This window comes from Micromys minutus, assembly GCF_963924665.1.
Source record: "Micromys minutus genome assembly, chromosome: X".
NCBI classification, from domain to species: domain Eukaryota; kingdom Metazoa; phylum Chordata; class Mammalia; order Rodentia; family Muridae; genus Micromys; species Micromys minutus.
Genome location: NC_137970.1, coordinates 125,779,687 through 125,792,861, shown reverse-complemented (window position 1 = coordinate 125,792,861; position 13,175 = coordinate 125,779,687).

Sequence of the window (13,175 nt, the reverse complement as noted above, 5' to 3'; positions counted from 1 at the left end):
TTTGCTGCTCTGAAGGTTCAACTTGCTCCAAACCACATGTTTATCTGCTCAACATACAGTGGGTTAAAGGGATGCCCCAGCAGCTAAGACCATTGGCTACTCTTGCATTAGACTCAGGTTCCATTCCCAGCACCCACATGCTGGCTTACAGTCATCAGTACTCCAATTTCAGGGGATATAATGTCCTTTTCTGGCCTATATGGATATCAAGTATGAAATATACACTCAGGCACATAAAGCAATCTTGTGAAAGCAGAGATTTCTCTAGAGAGGAGTCACTTATCTGGATGTTCTCACCAGCAGACAGAAGATTGGGTAACTGCAAAATTGAGGCAATAGGTTTGAATTTGTACAAATTGAAAAGTTGTTTTTTCTACATTTGTAAAGTTAATCATTGGCCTTGAAGCCAATGGAAATGTCTTATCTGCCTTTGAGTCCACAAAATCCTCTGTGGTAACTAGCACTAAGGTACTACATATGGAAAAGTGATGAGTAAATATCACTTACATTGTAGAAGTATAGAAAACTGTGGAGGGGGTAACTGCAATTCATTGACCTTGCCCTGGCCTAGAACATCAGTGAGTAACAGGACCACTAGGTATTAGTCAGGCCAAATTCATAGACCTTCAACTTTGAAACATCTAATATTCTGAGTTTAAGACAGACAAGAAAATTTTTACAAAAAATTCTAATAATTAAAGTGTAGCCTGTTGTATTTGACACGTTTTAAAAGTAAAAAGAAGTGACCTTTGTAAACCAGATTGGCCTCCACCTCGAAAAGATCATCCTGGCTCTGCCTCCTAAGTGCTGGGATTCAAGGCATGCACCACCACACCTGGCCAAGAGATCCTAATTTTTGTAGATGATATGAACTCTGACTGGATCACCATCCCAGCATCAGTTAAAAATTTTTGGACTTAATGTTTTTTCTTTTGATGGGCATTGTGAGGGGTATATATATATATATATATATATATATAAAATTCTAGAACTAGCAAATCTGAGGCAGGAGTATCAAGAACTTGAGGCCAACCTGGGCTACATAGTTTGAAACCTAGCTGGACTACATAGCAAGACCCTACCTATCTCAAAATGCATTTGTGGGAGAGAATACATAGATGAACAAAAATTATTCTTATTAATTTGTTTAATATTGTTATCAATTGAGTTGCAGCCCCCAAAATTTATCTAATGAAGTTATCACTCCTAGTACTTCAGAATGGGATCTTTTTGGAATTACAATTAATTGCTAAATGTGTAGTGGGATTTGTTACCGTGAATACTGTATCTTTGCAGATGAGGTGAGGGGGAAGGGAGGGAGGAAACACCACTTGAAGATAAAGGCAAATATGGGTCTATAAGCCAAAGAATACCAAAGATTTCTTCTGAGGGTGATGAGTAAGAACCTGTTCCAAGGCAAAGAGCAGTACATTGAGATGGACTGCTGGATTACCAAACTGAGAGACAATGTTTCTGTTGCTTTAGCCACTGTTTTAGTTACAGTTCAATTGCTGTAAGGGAACAGTATAACCAAGGCAACTTATAAAGCAAGTATTTAAATGGGACTTTTCAGTTTCAGAGTTATATTAATCCATGAAAATCATGGCCAGGAGCACAATGGCAGGAAGGCCAGCAGGAACAGTGGCTAAGAGCTCACATTTAATCCACAATTTGTATTCAGGAAGGGGCTTTAGTGTGGAAACCTCAAATTCACCCCCAGTGACATACTACTCCAACAGGCCACATCTTTTAATTCTTCCAAAATAGTTCCAGTAACCAGAGATTAAGCATTCAGACATAGCCTATGGATTCAATTCTCATTCAGACCTCCAGAGCCACTTACTGTGGATCTAAACCATCCCTTAAAACTTATACAGAGGTTACACAACAGATCTACTAAAGACAAAGTGCTCGAAGATTTTTGAAATGGAATAGGAAATAAATGCAATAAGAGAACTAAGGCAAGGAATGAAAACCAAAAATGGCTGATGTGAACTTGCTGCTATTTTCTATTGACTGTTCAATGCCACTTTGTTGATGCTTTCTGCTGGGCATTAATAATTCCACTCATGAATGTACACATATGCCTGTTTCAGAACTGTTTGTTTCTTATAGGCCTTTCATCAGGACACTGGCCACTGCTCAGGAATATGTATATTCTTATCTTAGAACATGTCTCTTCCCATACAAAGTGGATAACTGGAGCTCCATCCATTATGAATATCTTTCCTCCTACTTTCTTTCACTTATATCTGTAGGTGAGTTTCGGTCAAATACAACTGCTATCAATTTACCCATCAGCCAAACAGACCTCTTTCTCTTTGTTCATCTAGGTCTTTGAGGAAATATATCCTACATTGAAAGAAATTGATGTTATCATGACGGATAACATCAGGGTCTAGTTCCAGCTCACACTGTGTTCCTGTCCAGCTTGTATTTCAGACACAATAATTTAATCCTACAGTGAACTGCTGGTGGGCATCTATCCTAGGGAAAGGGGTAAATAAAGATTTGTAGCTACCTATGTGATCGTGAAAGACGTCTTTCCTAGATTGAAATGGAAAGGAAAACAACCATATAATGGACACATGCTATGTTCCTGAGCCCATATTAATCTGCTTGAGCAATGATATCATACCTGACAACCAGGACCTGTACTAGCTGTTTTCCAAACAAAATAATGAGCTAATAAAATAAACTGATGTATTCATTTGTAGTGACTGCAGCATAAGGAAGTTCAGATGCAAAATAGGTGCTTCTCTCTGTGGGGGAAAGGCTGGGAGACATTTGGGAAGGGAATCTGCCTGGCAATGTCTTAGGTCACTTCTTTTTACTTTTTAAACATGTCAAATACAATGGGCTATATTTTATCAGAATTGCTTGAAAAAAAAAAAAAAAAAAAAAAAAAAAAAAAAAAAAAACCTTTCTTATCTGTCTTAAACTCAGAATATTAGACCTTTCCAGCCCATTTGAGGATTTCAGGTCATTGACTCTTCATTCCAGACCCTGAGGACAGGTTAAGATGATGGGTGACATAGTGTCTCATCCCGTGGGGCAGAGACAATGGAGAATGAGGCTAAGATGTAAAGGGGCAGCTTTAAATTGATCAACTCCAGTGGATTGTGAAAAGACTATAGGTGTGTATCTCCATTACACAACACACTCACAGAGTGGTTGGTTATTCACAAATAAATGTTTCACTATTACATCTTGCCTGAATGGTCGATGATATAGCAGACATGATCTGCAGCTGGATAAGATCCTTGGTGTCATTTCTCCACTGGCAGCTCACGTAGCACCATCCAGTAATATGATCAATAGCCAGCAATGAGGGGATGATGGCTAATACATATATGCATAGCTGCCCAAAGAACTGAGAATAAGCGACTGAGGCACGCTCAGCCTTAAACTAGACATCTGTGTCAACTTCTTCCCTGGTCTCCAGGCCTAAGGAACATAACAGAAAACCGTAAAGGACTTAAAAGCCAGAGTATGGGGGAGACTGTCCTGAAGTGCTGGGACTTGATGGGAGAAAGGGGTTCAGAGGGAAGGGAAGAGTGTAATGCAGGGCTGTGTATAGCAATGCAGTGTGGTGTGTGTGTGTCTGTGTGTGTGTATGTGTGTGTATCTGTGTGTGTGTGTGTGTGTGTCTGTGTGTGTGTGAAAGAGAGAGAGGGGTGGGGAAGAGAGATTGTTAAAAAAAAAAAAAAAGGGAACTCTGCCAAGACTAGGTGGGAAGAAGATTAGCTAGAGAGTCTAATGGGCATTGAATATTATCACAATTCACAATAAACTGCCAAAGGAGGGAAAAAACAGGTAGAAAAAAATTGGTTCTGCAATACTGAGCAATCCCTTTTTGCTCTTCCACTTCTGTTTTTTCATTTAAACAAACAAAGGCTTCATGACCACTGGGACTGGACAAAGTGTGGCTCCACAGCTGGGCCTAGTCTCACCCTCAGCCCCCATCCCCCAACCACACCACACCCCCTGCTTAGTAAATGCACAGGGAACCGAACTTCCAAAATAGAACTAGGGCATGGCTGAGATAAACTTATTAGTAGGGGATGGAAGGAAAAGGGCTGTCTGCTTGAGATCTGGACGAGTAATGCAGTTACTTCAGCAGACTGCCCAGAAGATACCCTTCGGTCCTCCACCAAGGCCAAACACGCCCTGAGATGGTGAATATGGTAGTGGAGGATGGGCAACAGGAACTTACTGGGCCGTTTGGAACTATTTGTGGTCTTGCAGCGACATCTCGCGGTCAAATCGGGCACTGCCTCAGGAAAGGTTCGGCAGATGCCTGTCTCATTAGCAGCCATTTTACGGTTTGTACTATCACACTTCCCTGGGGTCTGTGCAACTTGAGCTCAAGGTTGCAGGAAATGGCTGCTTGCGCAAGCGCACTCTTACTTAGTCTCCGGCTTTGCCGGCGACAACCCCTGGTGTATTCATGTGCCTGCGCTCATTACAGGCTTGTAGATCGATAAAACTGAGGCTTTAAAAGCTTGATTACTCTGCTATGGAGTCAACACACAGCTCACAAACAGATATGAATGTTCTGTTTCTGTTGCTTATGTCTCTGGAATTTGAATGAAACAACTGGTCCACTCCGCCCCCCCCCCCAACCCCGCGGACAGTAAAACTAGAAAGCTGCGAAAACTATGTCAATGGTGGGTCTTATATGCATGTCATCTTGACTTCCCTTCCATATCTTGTTTTCTTGTTTGTTTGTTTGTTTGTTTGTTTGGGGGAGTTTTGTTTGGTTTTTTGTTTCTGTTTTTTTATGAAAGGGGTGGTATCCGTAAAAGGAAAAGCAAGAAGACAACGTCAGTGCCCACCATGCCTAGAAGTCTAGAAGTTGGCATCTGATAGTAAAGGGCACCATAGACTTTTCTACAACTTCCAGCTGATATTGGAGCTTCACATGAACTTTATGAAAAGCACTTTTAAGCCTATTCTTAGAAGACAACCAAAGAAAAATTAAAATCTTGAGCTTGTGAGTTTTTGGAATCTTAGTATAACAATAGCACAGAGAGGGAAAGAAATATAAAACATTCTTACATACTTTTAAGTCACCCCCTTATAGCTTTATAATTTGCATTTACACATCTTAAAGCACTTTGTAGACCCACACAGCATAGTAAGTTTTCACATTCTCAGATCTCTATACTTGTATTTATATACCTTACAGCATTTTTTTCAGACCTTAAGATCTTACATAAATTTTAAACATGATTTTTCCTATCCAATTATCTACTACAAGGTATAGGCGGTTGACTACTGTTTTTTTTTTTTTTTTTTTTTTTTTCAGTAAAACATGCTAGCTAACTGCAGTTTCCTTTAAATAAAGGAGTAGTAAACCGATGGTTCGAAAGCTGTTTTATGAGTTGATCTCTTACAATATAAGGTCTGCCAGTAAGATAAACCGTGACTGTGACTTTCTCAGCTCTAGAAACAAATAAGCCCTATACTGATTCCAGTCTTCCCCACTTTCTTAATTTTTTTTTTCATATTTTTTATGAAGAATTCTGAAAAAAAGACACATTGCACAATCAGACTTGGGAAATTGATATAAGATCACTGGCTAAGATGCAATTAAGTGTCTAGCAATAAATGAAGTTTGCATTCATACTTACTATACAAATTGCAAGATCTCCATCCTATACTGATTCCAGTCTTCCCCACTTTCTTAATATTTTTTTCATATTTTTTATGAAGAATTCTGAAAAAAAGACACATTGCACAATCAGACTTGGGAAATTGATATAAGATCACTGGCTAAGATGCAATTAAGTGTCTAGCAATAAGTGAAGTTTGCATTCATACTTACTATACAAATTTATATATATATATCCATCTATTCTCCTAAGTGACAAATCAGCAACACTCACAAAAACATTTTTCCTATCCCAGGATCCCTTAGTGAATTAGTCTATCATGGCAGTACAAGGAGAAGATTAATTTATAAATTATTCCATTATGATCTTATAAGGTACAAGTAATTAATCTCTTTTTATAGTATTTGTTAAAGTTGGCTTTATGACTTAAAATGTGATCTATTTTGGATCAGCTTGGTTTTATTCCAGGGATGCAAGATGATTCAACATATGCAGGTCTACAAATTCATAAATAAAGAATTACAGAAAGGCTGGTCAGTGATGGTGCATGCTTTCAATCCCAACACTCCCTTGGCAGAGACAGGACAATCTTTTGAGTTTGAGGCCACCACATTGTACAGACCTAGTTCCAGAATAGCCAGAACTACACAGAAAAACCCAAAATAGTCTCAAAAAGAAAACAAACCCAAAGAGAGAGAGAGAGAGAGAGAGAGAGAGAGAGAGAGAGAGAGAGAGAGAAAGAAAGAAAGAAAGATGTCATATTTAAACTTTGTCAAGATTATGGATGTTAATCCTTGTGACTTTAATAGTATGTATGGAGATTTTTTAAATCTATTGAAATATACAATTATGAGGACTAAGCTTGCATTGTAAATTATTACAATTAAAAACAAGCACTTGGGGCCATCAAAAACATTAGAGCCAGATCACCTTTATAAAGTAGTTGGACCAATATCAAATATACAGTGATCTTTATTTTATACCTATTAATGCTTAAGCACTCATTTAGACTGTTTTATGAAACAGGAATGATTAGCCAAATGTCCCCACTGTATTTCTTGTCTTCTGTCTTAAACAAGTTTCTCATGGCCTCTCATCTCCATAGGCCCCCAATCTGGGAAGAGACCAAAAGACCACTCAGCATGACCAAAGTCTGAATTGAGGGTCTGTACTGAGCCAGGTGCTGGTTGCCTGGAGAGAAACAGTTCTCGAAGAGTAGTTGGATGGATTTTACAAGGAGCATTTAAAGACAAAGAACATAGAAAAACTACATTCTGGTTAGCAGTTGCAAGCAAGCAGTTTAATAAAAGCAGAAATCATCCAACAGAAGTGTGCATTTTGACCCCAAGTTTCTAAAACAGGTTTGGATATTTTCCAACAGTACTTTTCATGACAGGGAGAGAGAAAGGGAGATCAGTTTCAAGTTAAATTAATGATGGTTCCAGCTGAAACAAGATGTAGGGAATTTTGCTCTGTTATAAAGGCCACCGCACTAATTAAGCCAATTAAAGGTATATAAGTCATTTAATTTTTAGCTGATAACCAAAAACATAGTACTGCCTCAGAAGGTCCCTGGATGTTGAAGCTCAGGGGTACAGGATTTTATAAGACAAAAGTTACAATAGCATAAGTGTTAAATGAGCATTAAAATAGACTTATAACATTAGTTATCATAGAACATAGTGATTATTTCAGACACAACATGATAATTCAGAGGATTAAACTCAAGTTCTTGTGCTTGAAAGAAAAACAACACTTTTTCTACCGAGTTTTCCCTTCATCCCTAAGAGTTTTTTAAAAATAAATCCCATGCAGCTTAATTATTTTAGCCTCTTTTTTTTTTCCTTTCAAGATATAAGAGAGAGTCCTTTGTGGTTGAAAAGGGGAACTTCTAGGAAATCTCACAGACAATTTCTAGTTAAAAATGTGTCATTCAGGAACTAGAGAGAGGGATCACTGTTTCAGAGTACAAACTGTTGTTGCAGGGACCCAAGTTCAAGTTCAAGCACCCACATTAGGCAGCTTACAACAGACTGTAACTCCAGCTCTAGGGGATCTGATATACTATTCTAGCTTCCATGGGCATATGCATAATTAAAAATACATCTGTTTTAAAAAGAAAAAGAGCCATGTAGAATTTTATTTAAGGAGAGAAAAATTTCAGAAGTATCATGTAGTGTGAAGATTTTGTATATACATCATGTCTCAGTGCAAAACAGAGCTTGACTACCTATTTAACCAAAATAAGATAAGAATTTTAAGTGTTAATATAGAACAGTAGATAATTATTTTAAAATTGAGTGGAATTGTGAAATGGGAAATAATATTGATAAACCAAATATGTGATAAGAGTTTATATCCAAAATATGTAAGGAACTCACTCAAGTCAATAGTATGAACAAATTAAGGCAGAGAATAGGACAGAGTGAGTGAGTTCCAGGAAGTCTTACACAAAACTTACAAAATTAGCACATGAAAAAGACAGTTAACAAAGAGGAAGGCTGGAAAACATCCAAACAAAGCTAATTAAAACCAGCAAACATATACATAAAGAGAGGCATTCCTGACCAAAGGTGATGATTGTAATTGATCATTATAATGAAGATTTAAGATGCTAATGTGACATTCCCAGCTTTCTTAGAAAGTTTTCTGTGGTGGTTTGAATGAGAGTGACCCCACCTCCAGGGTCAGCTGTTGAAACTATTTGGAAAGGATTGTGAGGTGTGGCCTTGCTGGAGGAGGTATGTCACCGGAAGTGGGCTTTGCTCTCTGCTACTGTTCCACCACCTGTTGCCATACCTTACTTTGCCATCATAGACCCTAGGGCTCTGGGTGTGCAAGCCAAATTAACATCTTTCATTTTTATGCCTTGATATATTCTCACAGCACTAAAAAAAAAACTAAACAAAACAACAACAAAAAAAGCCTAAGACACCCACATTATATAAATGATACAGAAAAATCATTCTATACAGATGAACCAAAAAGCCATGATGACATAAAAATTTGAAAATTTTGGACCCGTGTCCAGATATCTACCCTTGAGAGACAAAAGGAAAATGTTCTTCATACCATATCTTGTTTCATTTATTTTGTGGGTATATATGTGTATTGGTGTGTGTGTGTGTGTATTTATATCTCTCTGTCTCTGTCTCTCTTTCCCTCTGTCTCTCTGTCTCTCCCTCTCTCCCTCCCTCTCTCTCTCTCTCTCTCTCTCTCTCTCTCTCTCTCTGTGTGTGTGTGTGTGTGTGTGTGTGTGTGTGAGTGTGTGTGTGTGTGTAGGCCAGAGGTCAGCCTCAAGTTTTTTCTTTCCTTTAAGTTAACTCTTAAAAGATGGGTCAATAATTTATCGTTAAAGTATTATTATCTTTGGGCAATTTGCAATGTCATGTTTCCACTTAGGGCTATAGGTGTGTTATAACAAATAAAGGGAAAAAAGGAGAGAAACACATTTGTTGGAAAGGAAGCTAAGACTACATTTGATTACTACTACTACACAACATTTCAGTACCAACATGAGGGGACCTTAAAAGGAGAGACAGAGACTTACTTCCCTTTAATACCTTTTGATTTAAAATATCATGTAATAAACTACATTTAAAAGAATTAAAGAGAAATACATATTTTTAAATCTATAAAATATGCACTGGTGAGATGGCTCATTAGGAAAAGATGCTAGCTGCCAAATGACTTAACTTCAATTTCTAGGACTAACTTGGTGGAAGAACCAACTTCAGTAAGATCTGCATATGTACAGCATGGTACATATGTGCTCACTTAATACACATACATGCACAAAATAGATGGTGTAATTACTTTTTTAATCTATGAAATGGGAGCTGGAAATATGACTCAGTAACATGGTTGCCATACAAACATGAATTTCTAATTTTGGATCTCTAGCACCTATAAATTAGCCTCATTTTATTAAAAAGAAATAGATTTCCCTTCCTGGCTTTCAGAAACCTCTGCTGTATCCCCTTTTCAGATTCTAAAGGATATTTGTGACAGTCTCTGCTTTCATGTGGTGTTTCAATTGTGATACTTTACCTTCCTTAAGAAATTTAGCTGATTTTCATCTTTGCTGACTAACAATACCTCAGTAAAGCTTCAGAGAAAGAATAAAGTCTGACTTGATGAAAGGTAGGTTGTTGCAATAGAGAACATTTGAATCATGAGAACTTTTTTTAAAAAAAAACAAACCTTCATTTATTGTCTACAGGACAGTAATTTTGCCCCTTAGCTGGTAATCAAAGGTGGCTGTGTACTAAGCAATACACATCTTTTCTGGTTACCATCTCTGAAAGCTCAGAAAATTCAAAACATCTATTCTGCCACCAAAGGCCTGAACTATATACACTTTGCTGAATATTGGCTGTGTTCTATCGATGCCCTTCTTTGGAGAAACAATTTGGTGCTTCTGGACTAGCATTTGAGTCTCTTCCCACTGAGGGAGAAGCTTTCCTTAGGAAACGGTGGAAGGACTGGAGAGATGGCTCAGTGGTTAAGAGCACTGACTGCTCTTCCAGAGGTCCTGAGTTCAAATCCCAGCAACCGCATGGTGGCTCACAACCATCTGTGATGGGATCTGATGCCCTCTTCTGGTGTGTCTGAAGACAGCTACAGTGTACTCACATGCATAAAATAGATTTAAAAACAAAAAGCAAACAAACAAACAAAAAAGCCATGACCAGGAAATCTAGGGACTGAAGTGAATAGAACAGGGGGAAAAAAGGAAGAAAAAAAGGGTATAGAACAACAGCATGAACTCGAAGTAGCATAAAAGGCAGTGTGTGTGTGTGTGTGTGTGTGTGTGTGTGTGTGTGTGTGCGCGCGCGCGCGCGCACGAGAAAGAGAGAGGGAAGGAGGGAGGGAGGGAGAAAGGCAGAGAGACAGAGAGAGACAGAGCCGAGCAAGCAAGGAAGGAAAACAAAAGAAAAAGGGATATACAGGTTTTCGCTGTGTATCCTAGGTCAAAACTCATGTTTCTTCTGGTGACAGGACTAGTTCAGACAATGAAATCTTGTGATACTATAAATACAAGAAACTTGTAACATTGGCCTTCCAACTCGACAGCAAAGAATAAACAGATAATATATAACCTTTAGTTATGAAGTCCCTGCTAGGCTTGCATTTTTTGCTGAGCCCTATATTTTGCAATCAGACACATACTTTGTGTTCAGCCTGTACAGACAGTTACACCCACCGTTCACTATTTGAATATACAAATAAGAGCAACTGATGACCATTACGTCACAGCTAGTAACCAATGAGGGACACACACGTGAAACAGGAGAACCAATGGCTGCTGGGCCTGGCATGATACGCGCCATGCGTGGTGGTCTCTGCTAAGACAAACTTTAGAACAAACCTACCGCAACTCTGTTCAAATTCTGTGTCCCTCCCACTTGTCCCTCCCCCAGGCCCGACAGGATTGGTTAAGGCAACAGAATTCTCCTATTAGGGAGTGAGGGGGGAAGAGAAAGTGACACCAGGGCACAGCCCTCCAAAGGGTCGTGTGCAACACCTCGGGCGTGGGCGGCACCCGCATATATAAGGTCTTCCTGTACTGGTCTCGGAGCCTATTTCACCTTGAACCCGTCTGTGGTTGCTGCATCTCCTGGAGTTCTGGCCTGGAGGCCTCTTCAGCAGGTACGGCGCTGCCTTCCCCTTGGCACCATACGAATTTCTGCCATTTCTAGACATCACCCATTCCATTTGTGTCCTTTACTTTTATAGCCTTTTGTTTTCTTTCACTAAAACTTTTTGGGAATGCGAGGTAAGGGATAAGAGGAATGGAGGAGATCTGTGAAGGGGTGCAAAGCGTAATGAATTGTTCTCTGGTTATTTTCTGTTTGTGAGAGTATTTTTATGTTGCACAGGCTGGTCTCACATTTCCGGGTTCAGGTGATCTTCCTGCCTCCTGAGAAGCGAATCCCAGGGTTTGTTTGGGTTTGGGTTTTAAATAGGTCGAGGTAGGAGAATTTAGGCATAAGTGAGGGAGGATTTGGCAGCTGGTGTACCTTAGCCTATTGCTAGGATGCAGTGGTGGTTCATGGATGACACGGGACCTAGAGACATAACTTGAAAGCTGTATTAGAAGGGGTTGGCCAGGTCCAGAGCAAGGACAGAGAGATGTCTACAGAATTCTGGGAACTTGCTGGAACTGTGAAGGGGCGACACTTGGGACAGTTAGGAAGTTGCTGGAACCCGGACCTGTCTGAGTCTTGTTCAGAGCTGGATCTGAGATAGATGGTCCAAAATGGCGCTGGAACCAGGAAGGGGCGGTGCTTGGGACTGCTGGCAGGTTGCAAGGACTAGGATGGAGCTGGATGGCAGCTGTTTCCGGGGTGGTCAGTGGATTCTGTCTCAACTGCTCAAATCCTTGCAGGAACTTTTTTTTCCCCTAAGTCTTACAAAGTAGCAATGTCGGCTTAGGTTTCAAAACTGACAGATCAGCTTCAGCCTGCTTCAAGTGCAGGGATTAAAGATGTGCACAACCGCTGTCTTTAGATTACTGAGCAGATGCACAATTACCACAGCGTGTATGGGCAGGGACATTCAGGACAGACCATATTAAATATTCCTCTGCCTTGCCTTGAACAGATCAGTATGCCGGAACCAGCACCCCTGCACTGCCTGTCTGGATAGAGCCAGAAGACTGCCAGGATCAAGCACCTGTACCAGGAAAGTTATCATCCCCACTCTTCAGTGGGGCACTACACAGAAAACAGCAGGGTGAGCATCTGACTGTAGCAAAGAGCTGGTGAAGGGGTTTCCTGCCAAGATTCACAGACTGCAGGGCAGGGCCATACCTAGGATGACAGTTTGTTTACTTTCTGGGATCTTTTCTGCCTCTAATTCTAGATTCTATACTATGTAAATCCATAAGCTTAGTTTATCAGCACTCCTAAGTCTCTGCTCTCCCCTGCTCTCCAGACCTGATGATAAGATGCTTCATTGGTTGGAGAACCATGACATCACCTGTTGTCCTTCAAAGGCCTTAACCTATGTACTTATTTTAGAAACCCAGATCCACACTGTTCTTTGCACCCAGCACTGTGATCACATCTGCTTAGTTCCAGTCATGCCTCTTATCTGTTGAGCATTTTTTTCAGGAGGAGAGTTTCTTATGTGCTGTCAATCTTGGATCTAACAAGGAATGGGCTGAATCCAATATGGCAGGCACTAAGTGGGTAGCAGAGTGTTCTCCTGTCCTCCACTGGGTCTTTTCCAGTGTCCTCAGGCATTGGTCATTACCTTCTGACACTGGCATTTTCCCTACAGGTACTTGCAGAATGAATAGTAGTGTCCCTGGACTTCCAAGGAGGTTACTGCAACTGGAGGTCAGCAGGGTTCAGTGAGGTTCAGGGAACTTTCTGTGATTGCACAAGACTGAATGTCTGGGAGGAGGAAAGGTGATGGGAATCATTAAGTAACATCTTAACTTCATTTGCATTTCAGGTTGTGGAAACCAGGACATCATTTCCTTTCTACATGGCATTAGTTTAGAATATTTGAGTCCTAGTGTTAGGACTACCCATAGAGGGAGGGAAA